Here is a 16,992-nt window from a genome sequence, read left to right on the forward strand (position 1 = left end):
CTTGCTATATGATCCAAGAATTCTACTCCTAGGTATTTACCCAGGAGAAATGAAGACCTGTGGCCAAAATAACCTGTAAGTAAACATTTATATCTACTTTATTCACGACTGCCAAAAACTGAAAACACCCAAATGTCCATCAGTAAATGACTGAATGAACAACTGTGGCATACCCATACCATGAGATATTATTCAACAATAAGAAGAAACAAACTGCTAACACCCACAAAAGACATAGGTTAATCTCAGAAGCAGCATGCAGAGCTAGAGAAGTCAGGCACAGAAAAGTTCGTACTGTATGATTCAATGGATATGAAGCTCTAGGAAAGACACATCTAATTCATAGCGACAAAAATCAGACGCTTGCATGCTTGGGTGGAGATAGAGGGATTGGCTGGGAAGGGACTGAAGAAACTCCCTGGGTGATGGAAATGCCCTATATCTTAACAGGACACATGGTTACGTGGGTGTATATATACCTTTGTCAAAATGTTTCAAACCGTCCAATTAAAATGCATGCATGTTATGGAACTAAATTCTACACCAATAAACCTTATTTTACAGTAAGTTCTTTATACATTTCCACCTTGATCTTATCAAAGTATTATGCAAAATACAAAATAGATGCAGGAATGAGGAATCACGTTCAAAGTAACAGTTTAATTCACTGTAAATCATTGACGGCTTAAGTAAACACCTTGAATCTACATTTAAAGGCAAAATTAAAACCACTTTAATTTATAGAACCTAAGTGTGATATCGCTTCCCAGAGGCAATAACCCACAGAATCCACAAATCAAGAAAATAAGTTCTCTCAAAAGTGTACCTGTTCCCGAAACTCAGTCCATGCCCCAAATTGTGACCTTTTACTAGTGAAACCAGAAGGCTTCTTTAAAGTTTTCCAGATTCTTTTTTTTTCCAGATTTTATTTATTTATTTGAGAGAGTGAGAGAGCACAAGCGGGGTGAGGGGCAGAGGGAGAAGCAGAGTCCCGTCTGAGCAGGGAGCTGCACTGCAGGCTCCATCCTAGGACTCTGGGATCCTGACCTGAACCGAAGGCAGACACTTAACCGAGTGAGCCACCAAGGAAGCCCCAGATTCTTTTTCCTTTAGGTTCCACCATGATCGTTTCCTCTATGTAAGTAAAAGTTAATAAGTCCTTCCCTTTAAAAAGAAGTTCTGCTCTGTGCCATTTCATCTACTGATTCTGTTTTTTTACTTCCACTGTCTCGTTAAAGATATGTCCATAATTATACTTGTGACTCCAAATCCATTGTGTGCCTGACTTCCTGAAAAAACCTGTTTCTGTCTGAGATGCTTGATGGCACTTTTAACCTCCTCCTTCCTCAAGGTATAAATGAGGGGATTTGGCTGAGGGGTGACCACCGTGTAGAAGACGGACACCACCTTGTCCATGGAGAAGCTGGTGTCTGCCCAAGTGTAGAGGAAGATACATGGTCCGAAGAAGAAGCCAACCACCATGAAGTGGGCTGAGCAGGTAGACAGGGCTTTCCGGCACCCCTCAGCTGACTGTTTTCGAAGAGAAACCAGGATGACCGTGTAAGAGGTGACCAAAGCCAGGAAACAGGTGAGGGAGACGGTTCCACTGTTAGACACAATGAGCATTCCCATGAGGTATGTATCTGTGCACACCAGCTTGATGACAGGGGGCACGTTGCAGAAGTAGCTATCAATAATGTTGGGGCCGCAGTAAGGTAGACGAATGGTCAGGAAGGTCTGCGCCAGAGAGTGGACAGTACCCCCCAACCAGAGAGCAAACGCGAGCTGTACACAGACCTGATGTTCATCACATTGGGATAGTGCAGTGGAGCACACTCCATAACGATCATAAGCCATGATGGTCAGCAGAAAGATCTCAGCACAAGCAAACAGATGTAGAGAGAACAGCTGTGTGATGCAATTATCAAAGGAAATTGTCTTTTTCTCCAAAAGCAAGCCCTTTAGCATCTTGGGCACAGTGACAGATGAGTGGCAGATGTCAATAAAGGACAGATTGCTCAGGAAGAAGTACATGGGGGTATGGAGACACAGACTAAAAAGTATAGTAACTATGATGAGAGTGTTCCCCAAAAGGGTCAGTACATATGTGATGGAGAATGCTACAGAAAATAGTACCTCCAGCACCCAGTTCTCAGTGAGTCCCAAGGAGACAAATTCAATCACTCTTGTTTGATTTAGAGCATCCATCCAATGAATTGTCAAAGGACCTTGGGGGGTGGGGGGGAGCCATGAAAGCTAATTTAGCTTTAAGATTACAGGACTAGAACTCACTGAAGTGATTCTACATTCCATTATGAATTGCTTATTTATTATCAGGGCATATAAAATAGAAGAGCAACCTAATAGCGACTGTTACAATACACCCATTACGTACCAGGAGCCGTTCCCAGCGTTTTATATACACATTTCTATTAACCACAACTGCACCATAGCATAGGCATTACTATTCCTGGCTTGCAGATGAGATACATGAATCCGACAAGAATAAGTTAAGTTGCCAAAACTCTTAGCCACTAGTTAGCTGGCTTTTTTCATTTCGGTCTAACCCACAGATAACACCAAATTAATCTTCCAAAATATGACTCCAAACTAAAGTCTTTCACCATTTCACTCTTCCTATCAAATTAAATGTACATCCAAAGACTGCAACAGACTAATACCTGTTTATTTTTCCAGTGTGGAATCCTCCTTTTTCCCCTACGTACTCCTCTCTCCAAGCAGGTTGGTTACTGTTTCTGCCGTGTTACCCCCACCTTTAAGAAAACTTTGCTGGGGGCGCCTGGGTGGCACAGTCGTTAAGCCGCTGCCTTTGGCTCAGGGCGTGATCCTGGCATTCTGGGATCGAGACCCACATCAGGCTCCTCTACTAGGAGCCTGCTTCTTCCTCTCCCACTCCCCCTGCTTGTGTTCCCTCTCTCGCTGGCTGTCTCTGTCAAATAAATAAATAAAATCTTTAAAAAAAAAAAAGAAAACTTTGCTGATACAATCAAATCCTATGTCTAGTCTTTCATGACTATTTTATGGTACTGAAATATTTAAAAAAAACCCACTTCTTTCTGTTTTCCATTACATTGACATTTTCCTAAAAAGCAATAACTACTGGGGCACCTGGGTAGCTCAGTCGGTCACATGTGTGACTTTTGGTTTTGGCTCAGGTCATGATGTCAGGGTTGTGAGATCAAGCCCCATGTCTCTCTCTCTCTCTCTCTCTCTCACAGTAGTAACTAAATCTTTTCTTTAAAAAAGATCTTATTCTTCATAGTATATTATGATATGATCTACCTAGCTGCCAACCAAAACAAGTGGAGAAAGAAAACTTCTCTGAGGCTCTTAAGTTGTTGTTGTTGTTGTTGTTTTCTAAGGGTGGTGGGACAGAGGGGCAGAGGGGAAGGGAGAGAGAATCTTAAGCAGACTCCACGCCAGGGCAGGGCCTGATGTGGGGCTCAATCTCACAACCCTGAGATCAAGACCCGAGCTGAGATCAAGAGTCAGATGCTTAACCCACTGAATCACCCAGGTGCCCCTTCTCTGAGGATTTTAAAGGTGAGGATGCTTTAAGGTAAGACCAAATAGTGTCCTCCTCTGTGTCTAGAGAAAGACTCAAAAGCACCTCCCTCAGATATTCCAAGGATGCGGTCCTGGTGAGTTATGTCTCAGAGAGTGACACTGGATCGGGAAGCCCAGGGGAGCAGAACTCTCATGCTTCAGCTGTACTCTGCCATTTCTTCTCCAGAACAGCCCAAATCGAATCTGTATGCTGACTTTCAGAGCTCAGGAAAGACAGGCTTTCTCTGGTGGTAATAAAGACTCCCTTGCTTCCACAAACAAGCAAAGACTGAATGACCGTCTGCCAGTAGAAGAGACTCCTTCTCTCTTTGAAAGAGTGTATCTTACTCGACATTCATTCCACAAACATTTGTGAATGCCTAGCAGGCACTGTGCTAGTGATGGTATTGATCCCTTCCAACCTCAACACTCCATAATTCTATGACTTTGTTGATGACTAGAGAGAAGGAACAGGTGCTGTGGCAAAATCTAAAAGGTGGCAAGGCATAATCCTAGACATTTTGAGGAATCTTAGAGGGTGTGCGTATTTGTGGTATCTTGGGGGTGCGGGGGTGCCTCTGCAGAAAGCAACACATTGAAAAAGTATACTGAGTCCTGAGACAGCAAAGAGGTTAAAATAATTCTCGTAAGTTAAAAGGCCTTCTACTAAATGTATAAATACTACACACTCTCGCAACATAACAGACAAGTGTTTGAGAATGGGTCTTGCTCAGGACCATGAACACACATGCATACGGGTACATACCCCACAGAAGGCATGGCAGGCAATGCAAGTGAAGAGGTGGTAAAACTCACCAATGTTCTTCAATGACACAGGGCTGATGTAGCTAACTGTTATCATGTTCTTTCTTCCACTACGTCCATAATCCCTTCTGAAATGAAACAGAGAGAAAGCAAAATGTTTTAAGACACTATGACATTAGTACCTGGTTTTCTGTTAAAATAATTTCACCCTTAGGGCAGACGCCTGGGTGGCTCAACCAGCCGAGCATCTGCCTTCAGCTCAGGTCGTGGTCCCTGGGTCCTGGGATGGGGCCCCAAGGCAGGCTCCCTGCTCAGCGGGGTGCCTGCTTCTCCCTCTGCAGTTCCCCCTTTTTGTGTTCTCTCTCTCTCTCTGTCAAATGAACAAATAAAATCTTTAGAAAAAAGTAGTGTTAAGACCTTTTAATTTGGTCTCTGGATTTTTTCAAACTCCTTCCCTCTCTGTTAAGTTTGCATTTGCCCTTGTCAGTCCTTCTGCCTTCTTCTAGCCGAGTAAGGTGGAGTACTAAGCCTACTTGCCCTTTCCACTTTGATCAGTAATTATTCTGGGCACTATTAGAACTATCTTTGAGCAGGTTCCAACATCTGTTCATCAAAAGCCATTCATTCATTCAACAAACATTTCGTATATAAGGAAAATACTCATTTTTAGTTAATACAAATAAATAGCACACATTAGGAGATATAAGCAAATACTAACTTGAAGCTTAAAATTTTGCATCAAGAAAAGTATAAAAGTGTGTTGATCATGGTAATCATGTCACAATGTACATCTTTATCAAATCACATGGCTACCTTAAATACATTCAATCTTTATTTGTCTGTTGATTACACCTCAAGAAAGATGGAGGAAAAAAGAAAATATAAATTTTTTTGAGAAGGTGTGCCAAGAAAACCAATCCTTGGTTCTACTGTTGTCCTGTTGAACTTATGAACATTACTGAGTGAAGACCTATTTTGTCAGGCAATAGATCTGAAAATTTGGATTCTGGGGCACCTGGCTGGCTCAGTCAGTAGAGCATGCCACTGTTGATCTCAGAGTCCCGACTTCAAGCCCCACCTTGGGCGGGAAGCCAAATAAGTAGGTAAGTAAATAAGTAAATAAATAAATAGGTCTAGTACTAATCTTAAAAACATTTGGATCCTGCTCTTTTTTATCCCTTTAACCAACTGATCTATCGTAACTGTGGGTACACTTTGTGCGGGTCACTTGACTTAATTTTCATAATCTGGAAAGCAGGTAAGAATTTGATCTGGTGATGGGTAGTAAGGAGGGCACGTATTGCATGGTGCACTGGGTGTTATACGCAAGTAATGAATCATGAAACTTTACATCAAAAGCTAGGGATGTACTGTATGGTGACCAACATAATATAATAAAAAATTATTATTAAAAAAAGAATTTGATCCCAGGTTTTTAAGGAAATCAGCAGAAATCTTATTTACTAAGGAGTAATTGAATTAAAAGGACCAGAATCCCCACTAGATATCCATATCGGGTATATTAATGTGTATTGTGTATACTAAAATCCTTCATGAAGCACTGAAAGACCCTGAAAACCTGTCCCTTTCTGCCCTTTGCCTTTTCCTTTCACCTTTCACCCAAGGTCACTGCAATCCCCACAATAGCTTCACAAAGGAGACAGTAACAATTGTCTGGAATCCTGTTTCCAGACTCAGGACTGCAAGACTGACTCTGGCCAACATCCAGCCTGCTGGCCTGCTCTGCAGACATCAGATTGGCCAGGCCCCAAATCTCATGAGCCAACTCCTTCAAGTAAATCAATCTCTCTATCTCAGTCTCTCTCTCATTCTTTCTTTCTCTTTCTCTCTTTCTGTATATACAATTTATTTTGGAGATAGAGAGATAGTCAGAAAGAGGGTCTATTGGTTATGCTTCTCTGGAGAACCCTGACTAATACAATTTCCTCCCTTGCAATTGTCTTAAAGATGGGAATGTGGTTTAGGTTTAGGAAAGTTAAGGTAGAGAGGAAGACCACTGTTCATTTATCACTCCCAGGATAAATTTCTCCTGAAGATCTTATTATACTCTCTCTCCCTCCCTCAACATCTACCTTAAATAAGCAACAGTAGTCATTATTACTTTATAAAGGGGAGGCAGGAAGAGAATAGGAAAACTCAGTGTCATCAAGCCAAATCGATCAACCCACTAACTCTATTAAACTCTGGTTCTCTTTTAAAGGCCAAAGCAATATTCTCCAACGTATGATCAGTCACATTACCTCACAGACTTATCTTGCTTATTTGAAAGAGACTTCCCACTGACATCAATTGTCCTCTTATACCTCCTCCTGATTCAATTGTCCTCTTATGCCCTGTTACAGAAGCCCAGGATGGAAAATCCTAGAGCACACAATTTTACACAGGGTGAATTGCATTCCTGAAAGCTTTGGGATTTTTATCTGCCTCTGCCTGACACAGCTTTTTGAAGTGATCACTGGATGACTAGAATGGAATTTGCCATCAGTGAATACCCAGGGGTACTATTATGAGTTTTCCATTTCAATGAATTTCCTGTTATTAATCTCCGTCATTTAGCAATTTAATAAGTAGACAATAAAACCAGCAGCCTCCAAATGTGGACAGAGTTCCAAACCTTTGGCAATTAGCAGGACATCGGTTTGTTCTGCCACTGTACTAACCACTGCAACATCCACCAGAGAGTCCAAGTCCGCTGACAAATGAAACCTCATCCATGAATCCTAAATGAGCTACTATCAATCCACAGGCTCCCAAAATGCCCAGCAGGCAGCCTGGAACTCAATAAGTTTCCAGAAATATCTGACTCAACACCTCATCATTTGTCTTTTCTACTGTTTCAGGAAAATTCAAAGCAAAAAATTACAATCTGTTCTTAACAGATTGTCCACATAGGATAACCTCTTTACATAAGGCAAAAATATCATGATGTTTGTACCAGTGGGTTTTCAATCTCCCAAAAAGCAGCTGTGACTACCTAAAGCAGAAACAATAGTAATGTGTTGTGGAACTGATAACATGCAGGGATAAAACATATGAAAATAATAACCAAGAGACTGGGAGGAAGAAGATGGAAGTTGGAAAGATTCTTATATTATGCAAGCAGTGGTATAACATTATTTGATGATGTACTCCATTAAAGGTGTATTCTCTAAATGCTTGACAAACAGCTAAAATAAAGTGACATGGATAATAAGGTAATACTGAAGATGAAATAAAACATTTTTTTAAAAAGCTCAGTGATAGGCCAGTCAGTGATGGGTATTAAGGATGGCACGTATCGCATGGTGCGCTGGGTGTTATACGCAAGTAATGAATCATAGAACAGCACATCAAAAACTAGGGAGATACTGTGTGGTGACTAACATAACATAAGAAAAAAATATTATAAAAAATAGTAAAAAAAAGCTCAGGGAATCCAAATGATAAATAGATATGTAAAAGAAAATGAGAATAGAAAACAAATAGCAAAATGGTAGTTTTAAACCAAACCCCATCGATAATCACATTAAATGTATATGGTCTACCTTGTTCCCAAAATAGATAAAGAACTCTTAAAACTCAATAAAAAGACAACCCAACTGAAGAATAGGCAAAGGACTCTAATAGACATTGTTCCAAAGAAGATAGACAAATGGCCAGTAAACCCATGAAAAACTTTTCAACATTAGTAGCCTTCAGGGAAATGCAAAGCAAAGCCATAAGATACCACTTCACATGCTGTAGGATAACTGTAACCAAAAAGACAGAAAATGACAAGTGTCAGAAAGGATGTGGAGAAATTAGAACCCTCAATAATTATTGGTAGGAAGATAAAATGATGTAGGCATTTTGCAAAAAAAAAAAAAAAAAAAAAAAATGGCAGCCCTTCAAAATGTTAAAGACACAAGTTATCATAATCCAGCAGAGCCACTCCTATACTGAAGAGAGCTGAAAACATATGTTCGGAGCTCCTGGGTGGCTCAGTCTGTTCAGCATCAGACTCTTGATTTTGGCTCAGGTTGTGACCTCTCAGGGTTGTGAGATCCTGCCCCACATCAGGCTCTGCACTGAGTGTGGAGCATGCTTAAGATTCTTTCCCATACAGCCACTCTGGAAAACAGTATGGAGGTTCGTCAAAAAGTTAAAAATAGACCTACCCTACAACCCAGCAATTGTACTACTAGGTATTTACCCAGAGGATACAAATATACTGATCTGAAGGAGCACCTGCACCCCAATGTTTATAGCAGCAATGTCCACAATAGCCAAACTATGGAGAGAGCCCAGATGTCCATCCACAAACGAATGCATAAAGATGTGGTACAGGGCGCTTGGGTGGCTCCGTCGGTTAGGTGTCTGCCTTGGGTTCAGGTCATGATCCCAGGGTCCGGGGCGGGGATGAAGCCCCACATCAGGCTCCCTGCTCAGCAGGGAGTCTGCTTCTCCTTCTCCCTCTGCCCCTCCCTCCACTCGTTCTCTCTCTCTCTCTTTTAAATAAACAAATGAAATCTTCAGAAAATAAAATTTAAAAAAATATGTGGTGTAGATATGCAATGGAATGTTATTCAGTCGTGAAAGAAAATGAAATTTCACCATTTGCAATGACGTGGATGGAACTAGAGGGTATTAGGCTAATTGAAATAAGTCAATCACAGAAAGACAATCCTATGATTTCACTCATATGTGGAATTCAAGAAACAAAACAGAAGATCATAGAGGAAGGAAAGGAAAAATAAAATAACATGAAATCAGAGAGGGAGACAAACCAAAGTAACTTTTGACTATAGGAAGCAAACCAAAGGTCGCTGGAGGGGAGGTCAGTGGGGGGATGGGGTAACTGGCGATGGGCATTAAGGAGGGTACTTGATGGAATGAGCACTGGGTGTTGTATGCAACTGATGAATCACTAAACTCTACCTCTGAAACGAATATTACACTATATGTTCATTAATTGATAAACTATAAATATAATATAAATTAATTTATAAAATAAATAAAATAAAATTTTAACATAAAAATAAAAAAAGATTCTTCCTTACCCTCTCTCTCAGCCTCTCCCCCCCGACTCATACTCTCTCTCTCAAAGAAAAAGGAAAGTATATGTCCACACAAAAATTTGTACATATTCATGGCAGCATAGTTCATACGATCCAAAAAGTGGAAAAAACCAACAAGCCTATCCATTGACAAATGGTTAAACCAAAGTGGTATGTCCATAAAGTGGAATATTGTTCAGTAACACAAAGGGATGAGATAGCGACACATGATACAACATGTATCCACCTCTGCAGTGAGGATGAAGAGACCGTGAGGTTTGATGATATTGAGGAGAAAAGGATACGGAGGCAGCAAGTGTCCCAGGCCCTGGCGGAGTTCCATCGTCGCAGGAGAGTGAACATACAGCAGACTGTAGCCATGATAGATGCTACACGCTCCAAATCATGAAAAACAGTCTCGCATTTATGAATGGAGAAAAAGGAATTCAGATATGGAGGGGAAGGAAAAAGAAAGGAGGAAGAGGGAGATGTGGATGATTTCATGGGGAGTAGCCAGCCAGAATGCCTTGGAATACACTCAACAGAATCTACGAAATGGTCTATGTACATCTCCTCAAATTTCTCTCTGTAAACAAACACCTATAGTGTTTATAGTTACAGATGTGTTTATATAGTTACAGATGTATTAAAAAAAAATCTCCAGTCAAGAACCTAACTTTCAAGTATAGGAAGAGTAAAGTAAAAAGAGCAAACTAGGGGCGCCTGGGTAGCGCAGTCATTAGGCGTCTGTCTTTGGCTCCGGGCGTGATCCCGGCGTTCCAAGATCGAGTCCCACATCGGGCTCCTCCGCTGGGAGCCTGCTTCTTCCTCTCCCACTCCCCCTGCTTGTGTTCCCTCTCTCGCTGGCTGTCTATCTCTGTCGAATAAATAAATAAAAAACCTTTAAAAAAAGAGCAAATTAAGTTAAAACAAGCATAAGCGGGATAAAACAAGCATAAGGAAGGAAATAACAGAGTAAACATAAATGAAATAGTATAAAACAAGAGAGATGAGCAAACAAAACCAAAAGTTCATTCTTTGTAAAAATCAACAAAAATGACAAACCTTTCACTAGACTGACCAAGAAGGAAGAGAGAGAACATTAAAATGATTAAATTTTGGAATGGGAGCATTACTGTCCACCTTACAAAAATAAAAAGGATTATAAGGAAATGCTATGAACAGCCAGCAAAGTAGGTCACCTCTATGAAATGGACATATTTCTAAGAAGACACAAACTACCAAACATGACTCAAGTAGAAACAGATAATCTGAACAGATCTGTAACAAGCGAAAAGATCAAGTGAGCAATGAAAAGAGTATATCCCAGGCCTGGAGCTCCCCGGCCAGCGGCCTCGCCTGACCCTCAGCACCATGGCTGCGGTGGCGGCGGCGGGGACGGCCTGGCTCTCATGGGCCCAGGGCGCTAGGTCCCACGCTCCAGGGCCCTAGGCCGGCCTCCCGCAGGCGGTGGCGCCAGGGGGTGGCCCGGGGGCAGGCGGCGGGTCCCCATGGGGCGGCTGGGCCACGGCGCGCCTGGAGGGCCGGGAGGTGTTGGAGTACCTGAGGAAGACGCGCTGGGTGACCAGCCGGCACAACTCCTTGCAGGCCTCGGTTGATGTGAGCACCTGCCCTTGAGCTTCATCTCGCGGGGCACCTCGAGATCTTCACGCCCTCCCTCCCCCACCCCGAATCGGCAGCGGCAGCGGTGGCCATGGCTGGGCGCCCCAGAGCGTTCCAGGCCAGCCCAGGCCCGACGCCAGCAGCGACTTCTACCTGCGCTGCCCCAGCGAGAACGGATGTTTGCCCCGTTGGCGGACGCCCGTGTTCCAGAGGCGCAGGGCACCACCGGATAACGGCCGCGCGTGTGCACCTCCAGGTTCCCCAGCACAAATCTCAGGATCCCGTTCACTGCTCCGTCCGGTGAGAAGACGGAGAAGTAGGAGGCTCCCGGGTCCCGGGTGAAGCTTGTGCAGGCCCACATCTCGGCCCTGACCATCCACATTCCAAACGCCATGGCCCCCTTCCCTCATCAGCCCCCTTCCTTCCCCCACCGGAACCCAGTGCTGCCAACTCCTGCCCATCCAGCCCCCGGGGAGCAGAGTGATACCAGCTGACCTCAAGTGAATGGCCGACAACTGGCAGCCAGAAAATGAAAAGGAAGCTTCTGGTGGAGATAGCCCCAAGAATGATTCAAAGCCACCTTATTCCTATGCAGAATTCATAGGACAGAAAACTACAATGGCTCCTGAGAAGCAACTTACCCTAAATGGAATTTATACTCACATCACTAAAAATTATCCTTACTACAAGACAGCGGACAAGAGCTGGCCGAATCCAATTTGCCACAATCTCTCTCTGAATCCTTATTTCATCATAGTACCACGTTCCCAGGAAGAACCAGGCAAAAGGGCTCATTCTGGAGGATAGATCCTGCCTCTGAAAGCAAATTCATAGAGCAGGCTTTTAGGAAAAGACGGTCCACGGGCATGCCTTGCTTTAGAAACCCTCTGGGACCCCTCTTCTCCAGAAGTGGCCCAGCCTCTCCCAATCACGCTGGAGTGCTGTCTGCACTCGCCAGTGGCGCCCAGACCCCCAAGAGCCTGTCAAGGGAAGTTTCACCGGCCCCCCTGGAGCCTGAGCCCAGTGCCTCACAGCCCAAACTGGCCATCATTCAGGAGGCACGGTTTGCCCAGGGTACACCAGGCTCCCCTCTGTCTCGTCAGCCCATTTTAATGGCCGGGCAGTGGCAGCTGCCACCGACGATCGATCGATCCCATCACCTACACGGTCGCTGCTCCCGTGACCACCTCGACCTCCCAGCAGCCTGTAGTGCAGACGGCGCACGTCGCCCACCAGATCCCCACAGTGTCTGTCACCAGCATGGCAGGCCTGGCCCCGGGAAGCACGGACACTGTTGCCATCCAGGCTCTGGTCACTCAGGCGGCCGTGCTGGCCCCTCCTAAGGCAGAGCCGCAAGACAATGGAGATCACAAAGAAGTAAAAGTGAAAGTGGAACCTATTCCTGCCATTACCCATGCCACAGCGGGCGCTGCCGGCCGGATCATTCAGGAGCCACAGACCACCCCTGTCCACATGGTCACCACAGTGCAGCAGGCACCTCTAGGTCAGCACCAGCAACCAACAAAAACTGTCCCGCGAAACGGGACTCGCCTGATGCCAATCCCTGCTGCTGGCCATAACCAGGTGAACAATGTGGCGAGTCCTCTGGACACGATGGCCACACGTGCATCGGTGTCAACCTCCCTGACCACAAAGCGCCAGAATGGCGACAAGACGGAACAGCAGGAGCTGAGGCAGGTCCAGACGGAAGACGGTGGCGACAACATCATCATCACCCTGCGTGTGGCAGCCGGCAGGGAGAAAGGTGTCCAAAACCAGCGACTGGCACAGCTTTTCTTACTTTAATATTCAACTCCGTGGTACCAAAAGGAGACACCACCTCCCACTGACACTCGGAGCATGTTGTCTCGGTGGGTAGAGGGTCCTGCCGTTGGACTTCACCTCAGCACTGAAAACACACAACTGAGGTGGCCTCAAAACTCCTAAAAGACAGAAGTGACACCTGAACAAAACCTCAGACAACAAAACCTGGTTCGGCAGTGTCTCCCCATCCCCAGCTCAGCTTGTCACTCCACAGCAAGATGCTGGGACAGGCAGGGACAGTCCCCACCACCCTCCCAGGACCCTTGGGGCTGGCAAGGGTAGATGAGACAGTAGTTTGTGGTTCACACGTGCAATTACAATATTTTGAGGTGTACTGTCTTTACAAAATAACGTTGTCTTTGACCTTTCATCTCACTCCATTTCTACCCTGGAGATTTTGGAATTACACAGGACCTTCCCTCTTGATTTCATTTGGGGAAAAGACACAATGTAGTTCTGTTATTGTTGTCTGTTCTCAGCCATGGAATGATTTCCGTTTGTCTGCCCTGTTAACGTGCAGATGGAGCTACTTGATGACATCTGCAGGTTTTCTGTGTTAGAGCAGATACCAGATGCATCTAGGATGGACAGACAGACTAGACAGATGGACCCCCACGCTGGGTCCCATGTTAACCATGACTGAAAGAACTGCTGGGCTCGGGAAGCTGCTCTTAACTGGGTCTCTTTCCTGCTACTTTTTGTTGGTTGTTCCTCTGTGTTGACTTTGTTCCTTTGTGTTGACTTCGTAAAATAAAACAAGCCTCCTAAAAAATACTACTACTAATATATTTTTAAAGTATATCCCAGAAAGAACAACGCAGACCCAGATGCCTTCACAGTGCATTATACTAAACACTTAAAGAATCAATTCCAATCCCACACAAACTCTTCTAAAAAGCAAAACAGAAGGTAATGCTTTCCATCTTCATGATTATGAATCCTGAGACACTCATGATACTGCCCAAAACTAATTCCCCTAAAACTTCACAGGCTCTTCCTCTTTATTCTCCTTCCCCGACTTTCTTTGCTTGGGCATCTCATAAGGTCCCGTTTCCAGACCTTTCCCTCTTGCCTTGATCGCTTAGCAGTACCTATATCTCTGGTAGTCATTGCAAAGATAAAGCTCTGGGGAAGTAGGTAAGCCATTTCTTTTTAAATCACTATCTCCTCTGACAGGGCTCTGTACATGATCATACAGGTGTGCACTGCCCAACCCCAGGAGAACTATTCACATCACACACCTACAGATGTGGATCCCCGTTCCGATTTTTCACCTAATGGTAGTAAAGCTACATTATTTCCCAAAAATCAGTAATTGCAACCACATCATAACTAATTGTAATTCATATAAAAGTGCCACAATGACCCTGATTTTGATATTCCTAGTGAGTTAGGGCTAAGAAGGAAACTAATGATCTCTTAATGGAAAAAATTTGATGCTCTATACTCAAGACATATGATTATTATGAAACAGGCCAAATCTAACTTATCCTTTTCACACGGAAATCTCTCTTTCTGACTTTCCATTTCTATAATTGTTTCCAACAATCACATAGATTATAAATCTCGGGCTAACTCACTCACCCCTCTGATCTATTATTCTACATAGCAGAGTAAAATTCATCTTCCCCTGGGACATAACAACTGGCACAAGAAAGGGGTTGGTGACATTTGCTGACTGCAGATAGGATGGGTACCAGGTACACAGTGGAAGCTTGAGGACAGCCTCTTGAGCTGACCAGCTTCCCGTAAAAGCAAGGATTTTTTACTTTTGCTCCAGGAATCTATGCGAAAGCAACATGTACAAATTCTAGAACCATCTTTCAACAGTCTGTCATCTCACGTTGAGCCTTTTTGAATCAAAGACATCATTCTCAGGGTTCTTTTTTTCATTTTTCTTCTGGAATTCACCTTTAAATACTACACATTGCTCTCCTGAGTGTGACTAAGCTTTGGGATTCTCCGCCTCCTGCATACGTTCTGTGTGCATAGCTTGGATCACTGGCCACATTGATTCATTTACAAAAGTTAATCACTTTGTAACCACAACAGTTTTCAGAAGGTTCACTGGAATATCCAACATGCCTTTGTTAACTACTTATCCTTACCACAGAGAAACATTTAGCAATAGAGTAATCAGTGAGACAAGAGTTATCATGGCTCTCTAGAGACAACCTCTGGTCTTTATGTGATATTGGCATGAGCAAGAGGACCATTAAAAAGTTGAATTCTCCTCTGGGTCATCTTAAGAAGTGGTCCCTATGGACCTGTAATTTGTCCAAAGTAACCAAACTCTAGGCTTCTTCCTTTCCTGAACTTTGTGCATGTTTAGATTACAAACACCTAACCTCTTGAGTGCCATTTGACCCAGCAGAGCAGAAGCAAATTAATACCCTACAACCCTATTCCTTTGTGCACAGCTCCCTTCATTATGAAGAGAAAACACAGTGTGCACAGAGAATTTTTAATCTACGTTACAGCTGAATACTTCACCAGGGCCCTGGAAGGGTAGTTTGTCCATACAATTCACTTACTCTCTTCATTTCCAGCTGAAATGGTCTGTCATCTGAGGTCTAATTAGGGAGGAGATTCAAGATAATAAATTCTTATCACCTCAGAAAGTTGGAGCTAGAAGAACCCATAGTACCTGCTTTGTCCATTCACTTTGCAGGAGAGAAAGCAGATGCTGCAGAAAGATATACAACTTGTTTATGGTCACACAGAAAGTGTGTGACTGATCCAGGTCTAGACTCTGGTCTCCCGGAACAGTGTTCTCCCAACAAAAATTGGAAGAGCATCTGCTACCTGAAGACATGTCGGGAAAAGAATCAAGAGATTGCTTTCATTTAGCATACTCTCCTCCAGTCCCATCCATGTTGCTGCAAATGTTGGGTAATCGTTCTTTCTGATGGCTGAGTAATATTCCACTGTCTATATGGACCACATCTTCTTAAGTGAAATAAGTCAAGCAGAGAAAGACAATTATCATACGGTTTCACTCATTTATGGAACATAAGAAGTAGGAAGATTGGTAGAAGAAGAAAGGGAAGAAGAAAGGTGGGTAAACAGAAGGGGGAATGAACCATGAGAGACTATGAACTCTGGGAAACAAACTGAGAGTTTCAGAGGGGAGACGGGTGGGGAAATGGGATAGGCTGGTGATGCATATTAAGGAGGGCACGTATTACATGGTGCACTGGGTATTATATGCAAGTAATGAATCATGGAACTTTACATCAAAAACTAGGGATGTACAGTATGGTGACTAACATAATATAATAAAAAATATTATTATTTAAAAATGGACGGCACTGGAGGAGATAATGCTAAGTGAAATAAGTCAAGCAGTGAAAGACAATTATCATATGTTTTCTCTCATCTATGAAACGTAAGAACTAGGAAGATTGGTAGAAGAAGAAAGGTGGGTAAACAGAAGGGGGAATGAACCATGAGAGACTATGGACTCTGAGAAACAAACTGAGGGCTTCAGAGGGGAAGGGGGTGGGGAGTGGGATAGGCTGGTGATGGGTAGTAAGGAGGGCACGTATTGCATGGTGCATTGGGTGTTATACGCAACTAATGAATCATCTAACTTTACATCAAAAACCAGGGATGCACTGTATGGTGATTAACATAATATAATAAAAAAATATTATTATAAAAACAAAGAATTTCTCACTTGGCTACATCTAGTTACAAGAGAGTCTGGAGAAGGAAGATTTGCTTTGTTTTACTAATTTAAAATGACTTTGTAAAAATAATCCAATGTGCTTTGTTCCTTATTTTTTCTTTTTATAATAAAAAATTTCAAACATAACCAAAAAAAAAAAAAAATGACCAGAGGGGCACCTGGCTGGCTCAGTCAGTCGTGTATATGGCTGTTGATCTCGGGGTCATGAGTTTGAGTCCCACAACGGGAACAGAGTTTTCTTGAAGAACAAAACAAAAGAAAATAAGAGTACATACAAATGACCAAAGTCACTTGGGCTCTAACAATTGAGCTGGTCAGTGGTGGGATGGATGTTCTCACCTGTTCATTCAGCCACTGGACCCTGAGGACTCAGTGCCAATGCTGCTAAGCCAACCAGGTCATCCCTCGAGGAGCTCAGGGTCTAGAGGGGAAGATGGACAAAACATGAAACAAAAACGTGAGAAAAAAGAGCAATTGTTCCATAGA

General features: G+C 43.4%; 1 long non-coding RNA gene and 2 pseudogenes across 1 annotated transcript in view; 1 reads left to right on the forward strand and 2 right to left on the reverse strand.

Moving 5' to 3' along the window:
* Positions 1-16,992, reverse strand: part of LOC123780123 (uncharacterized) — a 105,612-nt gene that overhangs the window by 50,547 nt on the left and 38,073 nt on the right. Inside the window, exons 4-5 of the long non-coding RNA XR_015723002.1 lie at positions 16,846-16,927; positions 4,384-4,460 (exon numbers count right to left, since the gene is read on the reverse strand). This is a non-coding gene — a long non-coding RNA (uncharacterized LOC123780123). The remainder of the gene's footprint in view (positions 1-4,383; positions 4,461-16,845; positions 16,928-16,992) is intronic.
* On the reverse strand, positions 1,065-2,208 carry OR4E2 (olfactory receptor family 4 subfamily E member 2; annotated as a pseudogene).
* Positions 10,616-12,797, forward strand: LOC123780122 (forkhead box protein K2 pseudogene; annotated as a pseudogene).

This window comes from Ursus americanus, chromosome 35, assembly GCF_024610735.1.
Source record: "Ursus americanus isolate L20-20 chromosome 35, mUrsAme1.1.p, whole genome shotgun sequence".
In the NCBI taxonomy this organism is placed as follows: Eukaryota; Metazoa; Chordata; class Mammalia; order Carnivora; family Ursidae; genus Ursus; species Ursus americanus.